This window comes from Meriones unguiculatus, chromosome 4 (genome assembly GCF_030254825.1).
Source record: "Meriones unguiculatus strain TT.TT164.6M chromosome 4, Bangor_MerUng_6.1, whole genome shotgun sequence".
Classification (NCBI taxonomy): Eukaryota; Metazoa; Chordata; class Mammalia; order Rodentia; family Muridae; genus Meriones; species Meriones unguiculatus.
In genome coordinates, this window is record NC_083352.1 from 85023833 (window position 1) to 85043152 (window position 19320).

Below are 19320 nucleotides of genomic sequence, written 5' to 3' on the forward strand. Positions count from 1 at the left end.
TATTGGGGAAAGCGGAGATCAAGATTTGTTCATGAGTAAACTGTTCCTGGGTCGCTCCAAGTAGATCTGCACAAGTCATTAGCCTATGTTTCCAGGCCTGTGGGTCCTGACAGGAAGCCAGCGTCACCTTTCTTACTTCAGGCTGAGGCATCTGTGGGTCAGCTCTGTGCAATCTCACACCATTTTATATCAAACAACCTGGAACAGCAAATGGAAAAGGCAATTACACGGATCGCATGTGTACCCATCATATTTTTCAAAATCCAATTAACCAATGCAAATCACACAGTGAAACCCAAATCAAAAATACACCTCCCATCAGATGGTCCGGTGGAGACGCTTGGATAAGTCCAACATCAGTTCAGCAAGGGGGTGCCTACTTTTTATCCCACATAGAAGCAGGAAAATATGAAGCGACTTCACCTTTGAGAAGTAACACTAATTCACAGAAATGTTTTGCAAAAGATGTTAAAGTTGGGCTGATATTTATGAAATAGGTGAGATGGCAAGATGGGCAGAAAGAAAGCGTGAATGTGTGTGTGTTATTAAAAAAAAAAGCGCTATGAAAACCGAAAAAATGCACAGAGAAGTTTCTGCAGATCACAACAGACTGGAGTATTCCTGGCTCCTTTACACATCTTTCCCTACAATGTAAATAAGCAGATTTCTCTGTGACTAAAATATTTTAGTTCCTGAGCTGTGAATGAGATGTTTTCGTCTTAAACTCCTTTATTGGAAATGACGATATGAGAAAAACTTAATTAATCGACAAACAGCATTTGGGGCTGGCACAAGGCCATTTGCTGTGTTCATATTCCCGGGGCCTCATCATGGAGGAGAAGGAGTGAGGGGACTGAAGGACCACACACACACAGTGTTTCCTGTCCCCTTTTGGTGCATGTTTGCATTAGTCACTGCCACCTGTAGGAGCAGATACAGTGAGCTCACCTAGAATCGTTTGTAATTTTTGTCTTACATACTAAGACAAAATGGAGGGGTTTTGTTGGTTATTTACTTTTTCCATTTTTGTATGAATGTACGTATGTATTTATTGTATATGTTTTTGTATGTGTGATGTATGTGTGCATCTATGTGGCATCCAGAGGTTGATGTGTTCGTTGGAATACAACATTCTACCATATTCTTAAAACTTAGAGATCTTCGAAATGTCTACTTTTTAGCCAGCTTGCCCTGGGGATCTCCTGGCTCTGCCTTCCGAAGCTGGAGTTTTAAGCCAGCCACCGGCACACCTGGCATTTATGTGGGTTTCTCGGGGTCTGAATGTGGGTCCTCACACTTGCTCAAAAAGTGCCTTAGCCACTGACTATGCTCCCTAGATCCTCCACATGGCTTCTGAGAACCATCTAGCAGCAATGGCTGCCTGTTCTCTGGATGTGTGTGGGCTAAGCTGAAAACATAAGAGTGAAAACTGAGGCAAAGCATCATGTATCTCTCTAGAGCAGTGGTTCTCAACCTTCCTAATGCTGTGACCCTTCAATACAGTTCTTCATGTTGTGGTGACCCCCAACCATAAAATTATTTCTGTTGCTACTTTGTAACTTTAATTTTACTACTGTTATGAATTGTGATGTAAAATATCTGTGTTTTCCAAGGATCTTAGGTAATCTTGTGAAAGGGTTGTTCAACCCCAAAAGGGTCGTGACCCACAGGTTGTGAACTACTGCCCTGGGACCTCTCGAAGATCACTCAGTGGCCTCTACCAGGTTGGCGACTTTCACAAGGTGCATGGCTGGGGACAGCACAAACGGTCATAGAAACTGGTGGGGCAATGGATTGTGGGATGGTACAACTATGGGAACTCCCGCTTTTGCTGGATGTTGATGTCACTCGTCTATAGAATAGGTAATTTTTTCTCTCTCATCTTTACCAGTACCTTTATTACAACTAAATACCAGCTGCTACCTCAGCCCATCCAGAGGGCTTTCCCCTTCAGGACACTGAAAATTTGCATTGGTCTTTGTATTTGTGGACAGAACTGTTATTCAAGTACAAAAAAAATTCACACAAACGCTAGTTACAATTAACATTGGTTAAGATCCTGTTATGTGACAGCTGGAGGGCCAGGGAGATGATTCAGAGATCAAAGGGTTTGCTCCATAGGAAAGGGTCAAAGTTTAAATCCCCAGACTCCTAGGGAAATGGCAAAGGGAGTGGTGGCCCATCTGTAATTCCAGCCCCAGAAAGTAAAGACTGGCGAACCCCAGAACAAACTGGCAAGTGAGACAACCATATCAGTGAGCTCTGGGTTTGATTAAGAGACCCTGACTGGATGAATAACATGAGAGAGTGATTACAATGATCCTGACATTAACCTCAGACCTCAGTGCATGTACTTGTGTGTGTGTGTGCTAACATGCATGCAACACATAAATATGCTACATGCATGCAACATATCTACACAGGAAAACACAGTTGAGGGGTGTCTCTATGTGGTCATCTCAAGGACCATTGGAGGTAGATCCTGCCTTCATCCTATACACTTCACAAATATAGGAACTAGATGGAGAGAAACAAGGCTCCAACAAGGAAGAAGCTCCTCATCAATAAACACCCAGGCCATAGTTCAGGGACCCCATAGGCTTGTCTGCCAGAATATCTCAGCACCCCAGCAACAAGTGTAAAGAAACAATTGCCTTGTGGGAAAGGAAGAGGTCTATCAGAAGCTGAAATGAAAAATCACACACACATTAGAAAAGAATACAGATGAAAAAAAATGGTGAGGCCATCTTGTTACAGGGCAAAGGCTACAGTGCCTTATTCCTAGGCCTCAGATGCGTGAGATGCGTGCTGCAGAGGGCCGTGAGCTTTCCTTCACTGCTTGCCACCGGTGAGGAGCTACAGCCCAACAATACTGAACGGCACCTGAGCCATATCCTTCCCTCAGAGCTCTATTTTGAGAGGGAGAAAAGAATACCCCTTTTCAATCTTTTGACTTACTATAAAGACAGAACTAAAATGCCTGAGGCTCTGTCCACGTGTTCTCACGGCTCCTGTACGACCGTTTCATTTGTTGATTACCGGAAGAGATACGTCTCTTGCTTCTTAGAATCTTGAGTGGGTAATGAGATCAGAATTCATTATCCACTGCCCTGAGACCCCCAAAGCCAACAGACACAATGATAAGCCTTCCCTTTCCCACTGAGCGTTGGAGATGCATCAGTAGCTATGTGTTCTCAGAAACTGTCTCCTCTTCCCTCCCTAGGTCCACAGCACAGACACTTGCAGGAGCCTCTGAGCCCACTGTCATGTCTTTGATACATTCAGCTGAATAAAAGCAGGTTTTTTTGTATGTTAGATTTTTTTTTTTGCCTTCAGTAAATGTTGAATCATAAAAAAAAAAAACACCATCATCCTATTATGACTCCACTATTACTTACAATTTCAAAAATTAAAGACAAAGAAGGAAGGGTGGGGGGAGAGAACACAGAGTCCGCCCATGACTGTTTTAATTTAAAAGCAGAAAATGAATAAAACCATCTCGGGCTATGGTTGCTCACATCAGACACAACACACTGTCACAAGGGACTCTTTGGGACCAGCCTGAGCATCCTCTCAGCAAATAAGTCCTTCCTTACATCTGAGAAGCATCATCACACATTCATTTCTGTGTCTACATTTGACTATAAAGATTCACAGAAACAACAATCTCTCTGTCGAACCTGTGTGTGGAGGCCAGAGATCGTTCCTGTGCACCCTGGTTTTTGAGACAGGGTCTCTCACTGGGCTGGAACTTGCCAGTTTACATGGGCTGACAAGACAGGTGAGCCACAGGGATCCACCTGTCTCCACTTCCCCAGTGCTGGGGTTACAGCCTGGTTTTTTCACATTGGTTCTGGAGATGAAGGACAAGCCCTCAGCCTGCAAGTCAAGCATTTCACCTTCGAAGCTCCTAAGCACACTTCTGTGTCTTCAGAATTCCCAAAGCCTGGCGAGTGTGCAGACACTAGAGGGTCCAAAAAGACCCAAGCACTTCCTTGATCTACAGACTGTTGTGATTTCCCCCACTAAAAGCACCTCCAGCCTTTAAAGACGGGGATTTTTATACGAAATCCTCATTATCATTTGTTAGAAATTCTGCCTGCATCTCTCGGCTTGAAAGATTAGAAAAATGCTCCTACACTCGTTGATCAAAGTCAACCGCAAAGAGAAGCTCGACTTTCTATCCGGCTTGAGTGGGGTGGGGTCCCTCAGGATCTGCTCTTAGATTAGTGGGGTATTAGTAACTTCTGCACTGAAAGTAGCCTTTCATGTTTCATTTCATCGGTTTAAAGACCGTTAATTAGGTATCCTTTCTCTGTCGACACTCCACACTAAACTTGCAAAATACGTGATCATAATTTAAAATGTGTGTGCACTTGTGTGTGCACTCTGAACATTCCACAACCTATGGAGGTTTGGGAACATCCCAGTTACTTCTTACCATACACTTCATTTGAAACAGTCTCTTGTTCACTAGACCCAGGAGTTTGGGCGGGGGTGGGGGGTATTCTCCTGACTTTATCTCTTGTCTCAGAATAGGAGCACAATGATTAAGGAGGCTTGCTCTCTTGTCTGGCTTTACATGGGTGCTGGGTCTCTGAACTCGGGTCCTCATGATTTTGTGGTGAGTGCTTTACCCACTGAGCCATCACCCGAGCCCTACAAGGTCATTTTTAAGAATCATAGCATATTATATAGGGCACTGAGACACATAAATATTGCCACCCAGTGTCACATGTGCAAAATTTGAACCAGCTGAGTCTGACCGCAGATCTAGATAACAACGTGGCCTTCTAGGTTTCTTAGGTGAATGTCATCTTCCAGGTTTGTAGGCAAGTATGCAACAAACTTAAAATTTGCACACCTGGAATGTCTTCTTTGAGATTATATTAGAGTTATGTGCAGCTTTCATTGTGAATGAATCGTGTACACACACATATACACACCACGTTTTCTTCAGATAATTAGTTTGTAAATCAATATGAATGGGGACAACCTTTCTATTCCATTCCAAATACATATTTCTCTTTCCTGTTTTATTCACAGGCCAAAGAAACCTCTCAGTTCACAGCTGACATTCCCAATTACAGAAGAAGCAGGACAAGGGGAAAGTTGGACAGAGGACCCACTCTTCCCCGAGGGAGTACCTGCTGTTGTCTCTCTACTGAGAGACTTTGTCAAGGTTATGGCCCTTTTGGGTGTCAACAGTCAGTGCAGGCAGGAAGGGAGTTTTTCAGATGTCAAACTGCCATTCATTTCCCTTCCTTGGAAATTCTACCTTTCCCCCTTCTTCCAACTCTCGGCAAACTGAATGACACTGTTTGGTCTTCCTCTAAGAATAGTACCTTGAAATGCATGTGACCAAGTTAAGAGTTTAAAATGAGACTAATGAATAAAGGTAAAATTGTTTAAGGTTATCATTGGCCTCAGAGTTCAGAAAATCTGATGGGATTACACAGCTGTTTGCCTAGATAAAGTTGAAAGAAAGAAAAAAAAACAGAAAGAGACAGGGAGAGAGAGAGAGAGAGAGAGAGAGAGAGAGAGAGAGAGAAAGGAAGGAAGGAAGAAAGGAAGAAAGAAGGAAAGAAAGGAAGAAAGGAAGAAAGTAAGAAAGAAAGGAAAGGGAATTTTAGCTTCTTTTTCAGTGAGTTTGCTATCCTTGCCTTATATGGGGAAACATATTTGGGAAGTGGAGAGTCACAAATACTTGATTTGATATGTAGTCCCCAGGGCTGGAGACTAACAGCCTAAGCTTGCCTTGAAGAATTCGCTCTCACTTCTCTGGAATTCTTTGCTGGTCTCATCTGTCCTGTGAGCACCAGAGGCCTGGAGTCTCCAGCATTTGAATGAGTCATGATCCAGGTGTAGAATGGGAACTGGCTGGCTTCTTGATGTGTTATTCACAAAAGGATCTGTAAACATGTAAAGCCAGGCTCAGCTTTGCTGGGAGTCAGAAGACAAATGTAGCTTTGCCTGTGAGAGCACCCCAGAGCTACCAGCACACTAGAGAATAGCTGGGCTCGAAAAGCGCCCTGTGGATGAGATTGTAAAAAAAATGTGAGTGAAAGCTTCTAGAAAGGTCTTCCCCTTGCACTAGGTCATCTACAAGACTGATTAACCAAGATGGATTGGTGGGGAAAGAAGCTTTCTGGACAAGCCTGACAACCTGAGTTCAATTCACAAACCACACATAAAGGTAAAGGAAGAAATCAGCCTGTAGAATTGATCTCTGACTTCCATATGCATGCCATAGCATGTCCACACATGCACAGGCACATGCCTGCCCATGTATGCACACACATACACACAATAATAATAATAAATAATGATGCTGACTATGATGATGATGATGAACACAAAACTAAGGAAAAATAACTTCAGTGATGGATACTGGAGTGTTGCCAGTGCACAACCTAATTAAAATCCATCTTGGGCATCTTTTGTCTCCATACATAGTCATTTTTTTCCCCACCTCTGTGTTATCTTGTGACTAACAGGTAAAACCACTGGGGTGTATTAACTAAGATCACCACTACCTTCCACATGCCAAAAGTCTGAGTCTCATCAGACAATGTCTGAGGCCTATACAGCAGAGATTCCTCCTCTTGGCTGTAACCTGCCTTTGACACTTCCATCACTGTCTTTGTCTTGATTTTTTTACTCTCTTTGTTCTATTGCTATAAGAGCTTCTTATAACTGGAAACTGCTTGCGCTTTGGAACATGAGATTTGGGGAAACCTGAATCTGTGTTCCCCAGTTGTGGACAGAAGAAAGTCACAGCTCCAGAATAAACTATCTCTTACTCCATTTGAGAGGAGAACTGTTTTGTGTGGATAAGAATTGAAAGTTGTTACTTTTCAAACTACATACAGAAAATGTCTGGCAACCTTTGAAGAAGCTGGAGGTACATGCATGCTTTGACAGAGAAACCCACCGGTAGATAGATTTAACTACACACGAAAGTAGGTGTAAATCATGACTGCTTAAGAAAGTAGCAATACCAACTGTCTGGACATAACAATGTTCCTGCAAGGATCCCAACAGCTCACTAATGGTTCCCTGGCTTTTCAGCTTGCTCGTTTCCTCAGCTTCTCCCCTCCTCCTTTATAACCTCATGGCTCTCATCTTCATTTTACACATTTCCTACTAACAAGGGTTTAAAATGTTTTAAATTAAGACCCTCTCTGTCCTTCTGACCCAGTGCACTGGGGCTTTGCATTCAACAGCCTTCAGAATTCTTATCAAAGTGCTCCAGGAAGCTTGTACATTATATTCTATTAAAACGATCCCGCCCAAAGTTGTCAGAATTCAAAGACTGCAGTATCTATGGGACATTTTGTTAGGAATATATTCATAAATTCACTTTACTAGTTATCAAACACATCCCACGAGGCTGCGTTTAACATCTCATTTGGTAACATAATTCAACAAAAATGGTAAAAATAGGCAATATTTATTCATACGGCAGAATGAATTTTGCGGTGATATTAGATAGACACATGCTGGTTTTTCTTCATTTGAACAACACATACAAGGTCAAACAGAGAAATGGAAATAAGAGAGACAGTGAGACAGAAAATGTGAGAACTCCTAATTATGTAAGTTTCTTACATAAAAGAATACTTTTTTCCTTATGCAATCATTCTTATGCCTACTAAAAATAATGAGAATGTTATTCTCATAAAAAAAAAACCCAACCACCATCTGTGGTATTTGTGAGAATTTAAAGTCTCATCCCTTGATCCAAAAGTTTGAAAAATGTGCATCGCATTATATGCACAGATGTTGCCATGAGAGACCCTGAGCACGATTTCTGCGGAGGCAGTGAATCTCAGTGGGTTCCTCAATGATACTAGGGCCTGAAGGACATTGGCTTGTAGAGTGGTCCACCCTTACCCTGGTCCCAGCTATCTCCAGCTTCTCCCCACACCTCACCCTCCACCTATTTGGCAGTCTGCTAGAATCCTACTAGCTAAGGCTCCACAGGGCTTCATAAATAATATAAGAAGGACCCAATTCTCACTGAGGAGCCATTGTCAGTAGATGACTTTTTTGGATGGAGTGGGGCTTTTCTTTGGGTGTGACCACTGCTGGGGTGCCCATTCACCGGCAGATGACCCATAGCCATGCACATATGGGCAGTACTAACTGGACTCAATGGGTGACTTTTTTTCTTTTAAAGAGAAGGTCAAGTGGGGAAGAAGAGGTATGAGGAGTGTTGGGAGAGGTCCTTGGGAACACTGGGGTGAGGAGGGAATAGGATCAGGATGCATCCGGCTGGAGAGATAGTTTATGGTTAGGAGTTCGTACTCCTCTTGCAGACTACCCGTGTTCTCCTCCCCGCACACATGTCCATGGCTCACAACTACCTGTACTCAAATGACAGGGGATCAAATGCCCTCTACGGTCTCTGCAAAAACATGCATTCACATGGCATAAATAAGCACACACATACACGTTAACACCTTTAAAACTTAAATAAGCCTTTATAAATGATACACTATTCGTCAATGCCATGAACAACCACTACAACATATAAAAGAAATAACTGAAGTTAGGATCTCACGGTTCAAGAAGGTTGGTCTACGGGCATCACATGGTAGAGAATGGCAGTAGGTAGGCATGTCCCTGGAGCAGTAACTGAGAACTCACATCTGACCCATAAGTGGAAGGCAGAAGGAGACCTAACTGGGAATGGTATGGGAAAGCCCATCCACAGTGGCACACCTCCTCCTACAAAGCCACACCTCCTCATTCCTCCAAAACAGTTTGAGGAGCTGGGGACCCAGTACTCAAATACATGAGCCTATGGGGTCATCCTCATTCAAACCATCATAGATAAAGTTTTATATACATATACATATGGTTGCCTAATGAAAACCTATATAATGATAATACCAATTGGCATGGCAACATAGAGGAGGAAATCTCACAAGGTTTCGCCTCTAGATGAAGAGCTACAGTCACTCAATGGCTACTAAGAAAGGGTTGATTAGTCTTCTTCAGGGATGGAACTTCTGATAAATTATCCCATCCCAAGTGGTCATCCCTAAACACACGCACATAACAAGAAACACTAAATAGACCCAGCAGGTTTTATTTAAGTGTAAAAGCATATTTATATTTATAAGTGTTTGTATATGTATATATGTGTAAGTATATGTAAAAATCATTAAAAGCCAATAATATCAGAGGGTGAATGGGGAGAGTGAAAGTAGGGAGGGGTGAAAATTATCTAAATTGGTCCTCATGTATGAAAGCCTCAAATTTTTTATTTAAAAATTGCATGGGGTCAGTGACTAAAGTAAAAAAAAAAAGTGTTAAAATGTGATAAATGGTTCCTGGTGGGGAGGGATGACTGATAATAACAATGACTGCTTAATGTGTGCACATGCAGACACAGACAAGTATTTCAAAGAAAGAAAATTCTCAGATTCACATGGCAACTTCACAGCTGAGTTGGAGCCCAGAATGTCCCCTGGGCTCACATTGTAAATGCTATAAACAAAAGGTTATAGCCATAGTGACAAGAACAGGTGTAAAGCTAGATATGCCAGTGCCCTTGGGTACCAAGGTTGGGCTTGTTGCTATTGTTGTTAGTAAGTTCACTATGTTATTGCAAAGTGTCAATAATGCAAATTGATGGACCCATATGTGTTGTGACTATTACATTACATTTTTATCTCTGTGAAAGTAAAAGAAACAGAAAAAAAGAAAGAAAGAAAAGAAAGAAACTCAAATAATGTATTGTGGAAGATGATACATACAAACACAACTATTTAAAAACACTGATGGAGAGAAATGCAAATAATTTCAAATTACCTTTGTTGCTAGAGTGATGTGAAACACAGGCTTTCCCATCTTTCTGGGAAAGCTGCATTCGCCAGCAGATGGTGCCACGGAGTCGGGAAGCATTATATGCCAATCAGAGGAATGTTAGGGAGAAAACTGTGTTTCAGTCTCAGAACTGTGACTGGGAGCCAGGAGCTCCTGAAGAAGTTACTTAACTCTTTTGTTTGTTTGGTTGGTTGGTTGGTTTTAATTAAATTGTGTGTGTGCACATAAGTGCAGTGCCCACAGGGGCCTGAAGGGGGTGTCAGATGCCACAGAACTGAAATTACAGGTGCTGCTCAACATGGCTGCTGGGAACCAAACTCTAGTCCTCTGCAAGAGCAGCAAATGCTCTTCACCACTGAGCCCTGGGAAGTTCCTTAGCTTTTTTATTTCAGAAAACAAAAATTACAGTGACATTGAATACCAGAGTATGTCCTGAGCTTTGGGCACACAATGCATATGTTATTAGAGGGAGGCCTGGAATGTGTCTACTTCCTAGGAAATCACAATAGTCAGTATTTCTTTAAAAATGAATATTACACACACTCCCCAGAGATCACACAATAGTGACACTAGCCTCCTCTATGAGATGTGTTTTGTAGTTATTCAGAGTCTTTGAGAGATGCCAACCACCTTCCCTCCAGTTCCAGTACCATTCTTTGATCCTTGATGGAAAATTTCATACATAACAAAGACAGAGAAGATGCCTTCACTTTTCGGATCAAATTCTGATATATTGTTATAAGTGTATTTTTCCCCCATGAAGATTTCTCTAGCATTACCTTAGACTTGTCATTTTTCAACCATTCATAAAACATTTGTATGTCTTGATGTAACTAGAATGTTCTCTCTTGAAGCATCCCTTCATACATTCTGCAAGGTTGAAAGAGTTAATGATACCCTACAGTGGGATTGTGGGCAGAGAGAATGCCCTCTGCTTCACAACACTTCAAAGTAAGATAAAGTGTGTCCCAGCTGGACCTACCCTGTGCCTGGCTTATGGAAAATGTGATAACCATTGTCTGATCTGTATGGTGGCAGTTCTCAGGGTTGGAGAGACAGCTCACAGTTAAGAGCACTTCCTGTCTTCCCAGAGGAAGATCTGAGTTTGACTCCCAGCACCCACATAAGATGATTCACAACTACTTATAACTCCAGCTCCAGGAGATCTGATACCTCTGGCCTTGTATACACATATTTATATGCACACATACACACAATTAAAAACAATAAAAATTAAAATATTTTTAAAAGATTCCAACTCTCTCTGGATAAGGTAAATCAGTAGCTAGACTCACCAAACGTGGGTATCACAGGGACTTAAGGAGTTGTTAAAATGTATGACTTATGTACTGTTCTGGCTGGTTTTATGTTAACTGTACAGACAAACTAGAGTTATCTAAAAGGACGGAACCTCAATTGAGAAGATGCCTCTATAAGATCTAGCTATAGGGCATTTTCTTAATTAGCACTTGATGAGGAGGGCCCAAACCATTATGGGTGGTGTTATCCCCAAGCTGGTGATCCTGAGCTCTATAAGAAAGCACACTTGTAATTTAATAAATACTGTAAACATGAAAAAGTAGTATAATTTACAATAATGTTTTTAAAAGAAAATATTGTTGATACAATGGAAAATAAATGTGTTCAACAGAAGTTGCATGGAAATGGACTTTTGAAATAATAAAATTCCTTTTTCTACAAAAAAAAAAAAAAAAAGAAAGCACACTGAGCAAACTATGGGAAACAATCCTGTAAGCAGCATTCCTCCAAGCTGATGCTGGGCTCTGCATCAGCTCCTGCCTCCAAGATCCTGCCCTGTTTGAGTTCCTGTCCTGACTTCCTTTGGTGATGAACAGAGATGCAGAAGTGTTAGCCAAATAAATCTTTTCCTCCCCAACTTGCTTTTTGGTCATGGTGTTTATCATAGCAATAGTAACCCTAACTAAGACCTGCAGTCAATGGAAAAGCCAAGACATTGGAGGAGTCTGTTGGGCTCAATGGTCAGCAAAAGACCCATGTCTAGAGCCAGGAGCCATTAAGATGCAATGTACCAGGGTTTATAAAACTCATCACGCTTGTTTGGCAAGTAAACAAGTTACACAGAATCCCAGGACTGATACCTTGTTCAGATTCTCTGGGCCAGATATTTCAAACCTCTACATATCCCCAGGCCTTCAGGGTATCATTTTTACTTGGGTTGGAATCCCACAGGGGATAGAGTCTCTATTGCCGTATTTTCTCCCCAAGGGGATTGACACACAATGGTGCCTGGCATTTGTCAGACAGCCTGAAATTATTTCAGCCCTGGGAAACAGAACTACTTCTAAGGGGTGTGATTAACAACAACCATGAAGATATGTCTAACATTGATTCCCAATCAAATTAGTTTCTGTGATAAATTAACCACAAGGAGAATGGGAAAAATGTGATGCCTGCAATTCCTCTGGGCAGCCGTGGTGTAATGTGCCACATATCTTGTGAATCTCAAAACAAGATACACAAGGCCTAGGAAGATTCCAGAAATGGGCTTTGAGGGAGTACATGATATTAGACCTACTAAATAGCAGAGCAAAGAAGGGGTCCTATTTCCCTCACTAGTGAAGGACATACGAACCTAGCCAACAAAGGTTCCTGGTCTGGTTTATGAAATGTAAAAGGCAATGAACCATTTGGAAGCAACATTTGTAAATTCTCAGGAGTAAAAAGTGATACAGCAGTGGTTCCAACTCTGAGCATTTGATGTAAGGAAGGGGAGCCGGAAGCAGAAGGGGACTTTCTCAAACACAACCCTTGGTTTAGGAGAGATGTTTTCCTAGTTTGCTTTCTGCTACTGTGATAATAACCATGGCCAAAGTGACATGAAAGGAAGTTAGGGCAGGAACCTGGAGACAAGAACTGAAGCAGATGCCATGAAGAAGTGCTACTTACTAGTTTGCCCCATGGCTTGCTCAGCCTGCCTTCTTATAGTCCCCAAGACCAACTACCCAACGATGGCACTGCCCATAGTGAGCTAGATCATTCCTCATGAAAATATCTTATCCATATAGCAACAAGCCAATCTGATGAAGACAGGTCTTTCTTGTGTTGTTGTTGGTTGGTTGGTTATTGTTGTGGTTTTGTTTGGTTGGTTTTTGAGACAGGGTTTCTCTGTGTATCCCTGGATGTCCTGGAACTTCACTCTGTAGACCAGGCTGGCCTTGAGCTCAGAGATCCACCTGCCTCTGCCTGCCAAGTGCTGGGATTAAAGGCATGAGCCACCACTGTCCAGCCTGAAGGCATTTTTCTTAAATTGAGGTTCTCTCCTCTTAGACAACTCCTTTTGTCAAGTTGACAAAAATCAAAACAACCAAAAACCTAACCATCATCGTTGTTTTCCCTTGTTTAAGAATTGATCTTACATTATTTACCCAAGAAAGATGAATTCTAAGTAAGTTCTAAGATGCAGTTGTAATCCAAGTGCTTAGGAGGCTGAGGCAGGAAGAGCACAGGTTCAGAACTAGTCTAAACTACACAGCAAGACCCGCTTTCTACAAGGTCATGGTATGTACCTTATCAGGAAAATCGATGAAATAAGGTACATGTGGTTACTAATATGTAGCATCAATAATAGGAAGAAGTTGATATTTTCACAGAGATTTTTCCATGTATGGAAAATTTATGAAGCCATGAAGAAACAGTTTAAAATGAAAATATACTTGTTTGGCTATGTTCAAACATTTTGTTGGGGTATAGGTACAATATTGTATTGTATATTATTTATAAGTTAAATATGCATATAAATACACACATATAAATTCAAACATGAGTAAATGCAGTATCCATCTAGAAAATTCTTAAAACAAGCAAAAACCCTTGAATTAAAAAAGAGAAACACACAGGAATGACAGACACAGTATAGTGTCATGATTCATCTAACAGAAGTGGGAAGGAACTGTGATGAAGAAGGTAAAAACACCAGCAGCCATAACACAAGCAATGTTTTCTTTCTTAAGCACTGTGGTGGGAACACATATCGGTCTTCAGGCTTTTCTTACACGTTACACTCTGCATCATAAAAGAAGCAGGTTTAGGCGCACAAACAGACAGCTACAGTCCCTAAATGTCCTGCAGACATTTTGTCATGGATTCCAGATGCCCCCCCCCCAGCTTTCTACCTAAAAGATGCTGGGATTTCTGACATGGACCTTTTGTTTCTATCAGTTTCGCATGCCCGGTCTTAAAGATGTTTTTCTGGTCACAATTACAATCAAAATGACAAAAGAAGCCATGGCTGAGTCATGGTGAATATAAGGATGTTCTATTAAAACTAGTTCCTGAGACCAGGACTGTAGTTGTCATTCGGGCGGTTCTTTTTCTTTTCTTGCTAGACATCATCTCCTTCAAAATGCATTAGTTCTTTTTCACTTGGGTTGGAATCCCACAGAGGATAGACTACAGTCCTGATTTTTCCACAGTGCCACCATGATGAATTTCTGTCTTGATGTGAAATGAAAACTGAACTTTAAGTCAACTCAAAAGGATTTTCTCTCACAATGGAGGCTTTCAGGTTTCCAAGCTAAAGTCATCTTAATGGCTATTTCTAGGTCTTCGAATGCTACTTTAGTGTGAAGGAATGCTATTTTATGTGGTAACAGCCTACAGCATGTAATAAGGGGGAACCTCTTGGTTTTGTATTTAAAGGCTGGCTTGGGTCCTCATGGACCCCTTATGGAAAATTAGATAGCTGCATGATCCCTATGACAGCTCTCAGATCTCAAGGTCTTAGCAAGGCACATCTCTATACACTGATGATGATCCCTTGGCACTCAATCACCAAAGCAGAGGAAAGGCAGAATTATGAATGGCTTCCCCGGAAACTGCTTAGGTCATCAAGCATTTTACAAAAGAGCAATATAAAATCCAAACATCACTGAGCCTTATTCGGTTTGAAATGTCATATCAACAATGAAAGACTCCATCTGACCCATAATTAACCCTGAGAAAAGTTGCCAAGTTACAAACGGGTTTACAGTGTTTTCTGCCCAAATAGTTATAAGCAGTGTGTTGAAATGAGGTTTTTCTTCTTTCTGTCACTGTTTGCTTTCTGTGGGCAGCCATGGCCCATGCCCAACTCTTATCTCTTTCGTTTACCTTATTTTTCTTTTTAAAGGCAGGATACCATAAAGCCCAAGCTGTCGCCAAACTCTCTGTTTGAAGTGAGACCTTGAATTTCTGGTCTACCTTCCAATCCACTAGAAGTAGTTTATGTCAGACTGGGACACGAAGGCCCAGGCTTTGCACTAGGAAAATTTTCTGCCAACTGATTCTGAACCTTTGCCAGCTTAATCCCTTGACTCAACAGCTATACTGAAATTTACCAGAAAGATGTAAGCACAGGTGACACAAAAACTTAAACAGGAAGAGCTGTAGCAATTTTATTCACGTTACACAAAGCTGGAAAGAATCCAAATGTTTATGAAGTCGTGAAGGATAAATAAATATTTCCGAACAATAAAGTAGTAATCAGCTGTGAAAAGGGGAACGAATTCCCAATTCACACCGTGATCTGGCCTGGTGGTTAATACTGTCAACTTGACAGGATGTAGAATGGTGTAGGAGACAAAGCTCTGGCAAGTCTGTGAAGGATTTCCTAGATGAGGCTAGCTGAGACAGGAACGCCATCCCTGATGCAGCGTGTCACCATCTACTAGGGTGAAGTCCTAAACCAAACAGAAGGGAGAAAGTGAGCTGAGCGTCGGCATCCCTCCCCCTCTGCCTCCTGACTGTGGATGTGTTGTCATTAGTGGCTTCATGTTCCTTCTTCCTTGGCCTCCAGGTCATGATGGGTTGTGCTGTCAAACAGTGAGCCAAAATAAAACCCCTCAGGCTAGAGAGATGGAAAGGTTGAGCACCCTTACCGCTCTCTCTGAGGACCAGAAGCCTACATGGGTGGCTCACAGCTCCAGCTCCAGAAGCTCTGATGCCTCTGTCCAACGCCCTCTTCTGACCTCTGAAGGCACCAGGGGTCCACAGGAACCTGCGCTCATGTATACACATGGACATAATAAAAATAAGTCTTTTAAAATGAAAATAGCTTCATCATTCCTTTACCAGAGAGTTTTATCACAGCAGCAGGAAAAGTGACTGAGGTGCATGGATGAGCCTGAAATCATCTTTTAACAGATATTTAATTACGTTTAGTTTACTATTTTTTCTGCAATTTAAAAGTCAGTATACAAAGTGCAACATTTTATTACAGTATGCCCATTCATATACATATATATGTATATATGTATATATATATGTGTGTATATATATATATATATATATATATATATATATATATATATAACATTTTGTTACAGCATGCCCATTCATATACATATATTCCGAGACAGGGTTTATAGTATAGCTTTGGCTCTCCTGGACTCCCTTAGTACAGCAGGCTGGCCTTGAACTCACAGAGATCTGTCTGCCTCTGCCTCCCTGAGGGTTGAGATTACAGGCATATGCCATTGCATCCAGCTGTTTCATTGTACTTTACTTATTCACCCATCCCTCATTACCCCTTTCCTCCTCAAAACCAAATAGTCCCTCCTTGTTTCATGTCGCCTGAATCACACTTACCTTCCCCCCTCTCACACACACATATTTAACTCTAGTTTTTGCATAAGAAAAATATCTAGTCTCTCACTCAATACCATTTGCACAGTAAAGAAGCTAGATACAGCTGTTGACTGGTTCTAGAAATTATATATATAATTATATATATAATATAAAAAATATATATAATTGATATGGCCAGAAACCAAATCAAATGCTTCCATGAAATCAAATTTTTCTGTGGAGATGAGGCTGTGTCACGTGTGAGGGAACTTTGATGAATAATGGAATGCTCTATATTTTTCTGTGATGATAGCTTTGTGGGAGGGACGACTACATTCCCACATAAATTTAATCTCTATATAGTTATTTTTTTCTTAGTTTACCCATGATTTAATAAAAGAAAGGTACAAAATGAACCCATCTGCTCCAAAAAGAACCATGCACCCCCTACAGCTCTTCCTAGACATCAGTTGGAGTCTTCAATCAATTGTTCTCCCTTCACTCTGGAGCCTGGTCTCTTGATGTAGCTAAACCCTTAAAAGAGGGACCTAGGACTGGAGAGATGGTCCAGCAGTTGAAAGCACTGGTTGTTCTTGCAGAGGACCCAAGTTCAACTCCTGGCACCCACATGACAGCTCACAATCATCTGTAACTCTAGTTCCAACTCTAGTTGCTTTCTTCTGTCCTCTGCTGGCACCAGACATGCATGAGATGCACAGGCACACACACACAGGCAGAACACTCATACACATAAAATTAATTCACTTATTATAATTAAGAATTAAAATAAGTTCTGTTCCTAAACCACCCAATGGTCTAAGATCCCATAGTTCCAGCCATTACACCCACCCTCTAGCCATTAGGAAATAATAAAGTCTGTGCCTCCCCACACTAAGAACACACCAAGAAAATGTGGACATCTAGGAACACCACCATACTGAAAAAGAAGATGAGAAAGGGGAGGAGGGGGGAGGATGGGGGGAAGAGGGGGAGGAGGGGGGAGGATGGGGGAAGAGGGGGAGGAGGGGGGAGGATGGGGAAGAGGGGGAGGAGGGGGGAGGATGGGGGAAGAGGGGGAGGAGGGGGGAGGATGGGGAAGAGGGGGAGGAGGGGGGAGGATGGGGGAAGAGGGGGAGGAGGGGGGAGAGGGGGAGGGGGGAGAGGGGGAGGAGGAGGGTGAAGATTTTTAAAAGCTAGGAGGCTAGAATTCAAAGCGTCTGTGCCTGAGGCAGGCAGGAGAGAAGGGACACTGTGGGCACCAGCTCCAGTGTCACTGCTCTGCCAGTGTCTGCCCCAGCCCACCTCCTTCTGCCATCTCTCCCACTGTGCTCCAGCATGCCAGGCTTGTTCCAGTGGGCTCAAGCCCTACCCCATCCCCACCCTCTTACAGCTTGTCTCTCTGCCTGAATGGGACTCCTGAACTGCAGTTGGGTCTCTCTTCTCCGACTTCAGCCTTGCATGCTCAGTGGATTCAGTATTCTATTTGTACAAATGGCTTTATCCTGCACGAGCTCAGAGATATCCTTCTTTATAAAGGAGGAAGGAAGGGATGAACGAAGTGAAAGAGAAAAAGAAAATGTTCAGACGCTCCAAACCTAAAACTCTACAGAGGAACGAGGCATCACTAATTTATGAAAAACTGTCTAGCCGGGTGGTCTGAAAACCTCCAACGTGAAGTAGGATCCTCACGCTTGCCTAATGACTTTGCAAAGCCACAGCAACTAAACTTTTCAAGTCTTCAGGAATCGACACAGAACGAGGGCAGCAAAAGTGATCCTTTGTCCTGAGCCTGGCAAAAGTTACGTGCTAGGTAGGAAGAGTTCCCCAAGTCATCTGCTCAGCTCCGGGACTCCAGTCCTGGGGCGGTAGAACGCCTGTGCACCTCATAAAGATGAGAAGGGCATTAACCACCGGTCTAAAGAAAGCGCAGTGGCAGCACCGTGCTCCTAGCCAGACAGTAAGTTCCCACCGCTCTCTGGGGACGGAGGTGGGATGGAGTGACATGCACAAGGCTCTGGGAAACTCAGTTCCTTCTTCATCTACACAGGTGGACCGTGACGGGAGGGACCAGGATGCCGGTGCTGCGAAGATAAGCCTAGGACCCATCCCTTTCCCAGAGTCACAGAGCAACGGACTTTGGGTTAGGAAGCCACCATGGATAAGGGAGGCTTTTCCTTAGCGGTACCCCACCAGATGCTGAACCAGCCATGCTGCCCCGCGACTCACCGCTGAATGAAGCAGTCCACTGAGGAGAAGAGATGCGACCAGCTTCCCTGCCGCGTTCCCCACCGATCTCCAGTTTGCACCTAGGACATATCTGCAGAGCCTGACAAATTCCCAAACATGAGGCCACCATCTCGATATTTTCTTTTTGCAGAAGGTGACCCTTAGGACCCTGGGCTCCTCCCTGCCCGGGCTTACTTCCCGCCAGGACCTCTCACTGCGCCCAGCCCCGCCCCCTCTCACTTGCAGCCTTGGCTCCTAGATAACTTTTCCAAGCCTTCTCTGAACCTTCCCTCACAGGCTCCGTCCATTCCAATCAACCCCACCCCGACCCCTGCCCCATCCCCCGGGATTCACTGTTTCTTGTGGTTTCATCAACCAGCTCCGGAGTCCCAGCTTTCAGAGCAAATCCCACCCCTAACAGGATAACTTGCTGTGCATAAACCATGACCAGACTGAGCATCCTTCCAGGCGAAGCAGGAGGATATCTCTGCCTCCCAGTGAAGAACTGCAGCGACAGACAGCCTAGAGATTCTCCTACATCATCCGCCCTTCCACTCTCCAGAGTCCCTTGGAGTCTGAGGTGTGCACTACAGACCCAGCTTTAGGCTACATGTTGCTAGGGGCATGCAGCTAGGACACAGGCTGCTAGAGAAGAAAAGAGCCAAGTTGCTT

At 42.9% G+C, this 19320-nt stretch overlaps 1 long non-coding RNA gene across 1 annotated transcript; it reads right to left on the reverse strand.

Annotated features, from left to right (window-relative positions):
* Positions 1–15210: 15210 nt before the first annotated feature.
* LOC132653677 (uncharacterized) lies at positions 15211–18949 on the reverse strand. The gene is made up of 3 exons (XR_009591463.1): positions 18649–18949; positions 15735–15853; positions 15211–15536 (listed from the first exon to the last, which is right to left on the reverse strand). It is a non-coding gene; the product is annotated as an uncharacterized LOC132653677 (long non-coding RNA).
* Positions 18950–19320: the final 371 nt, after the last annotated feature.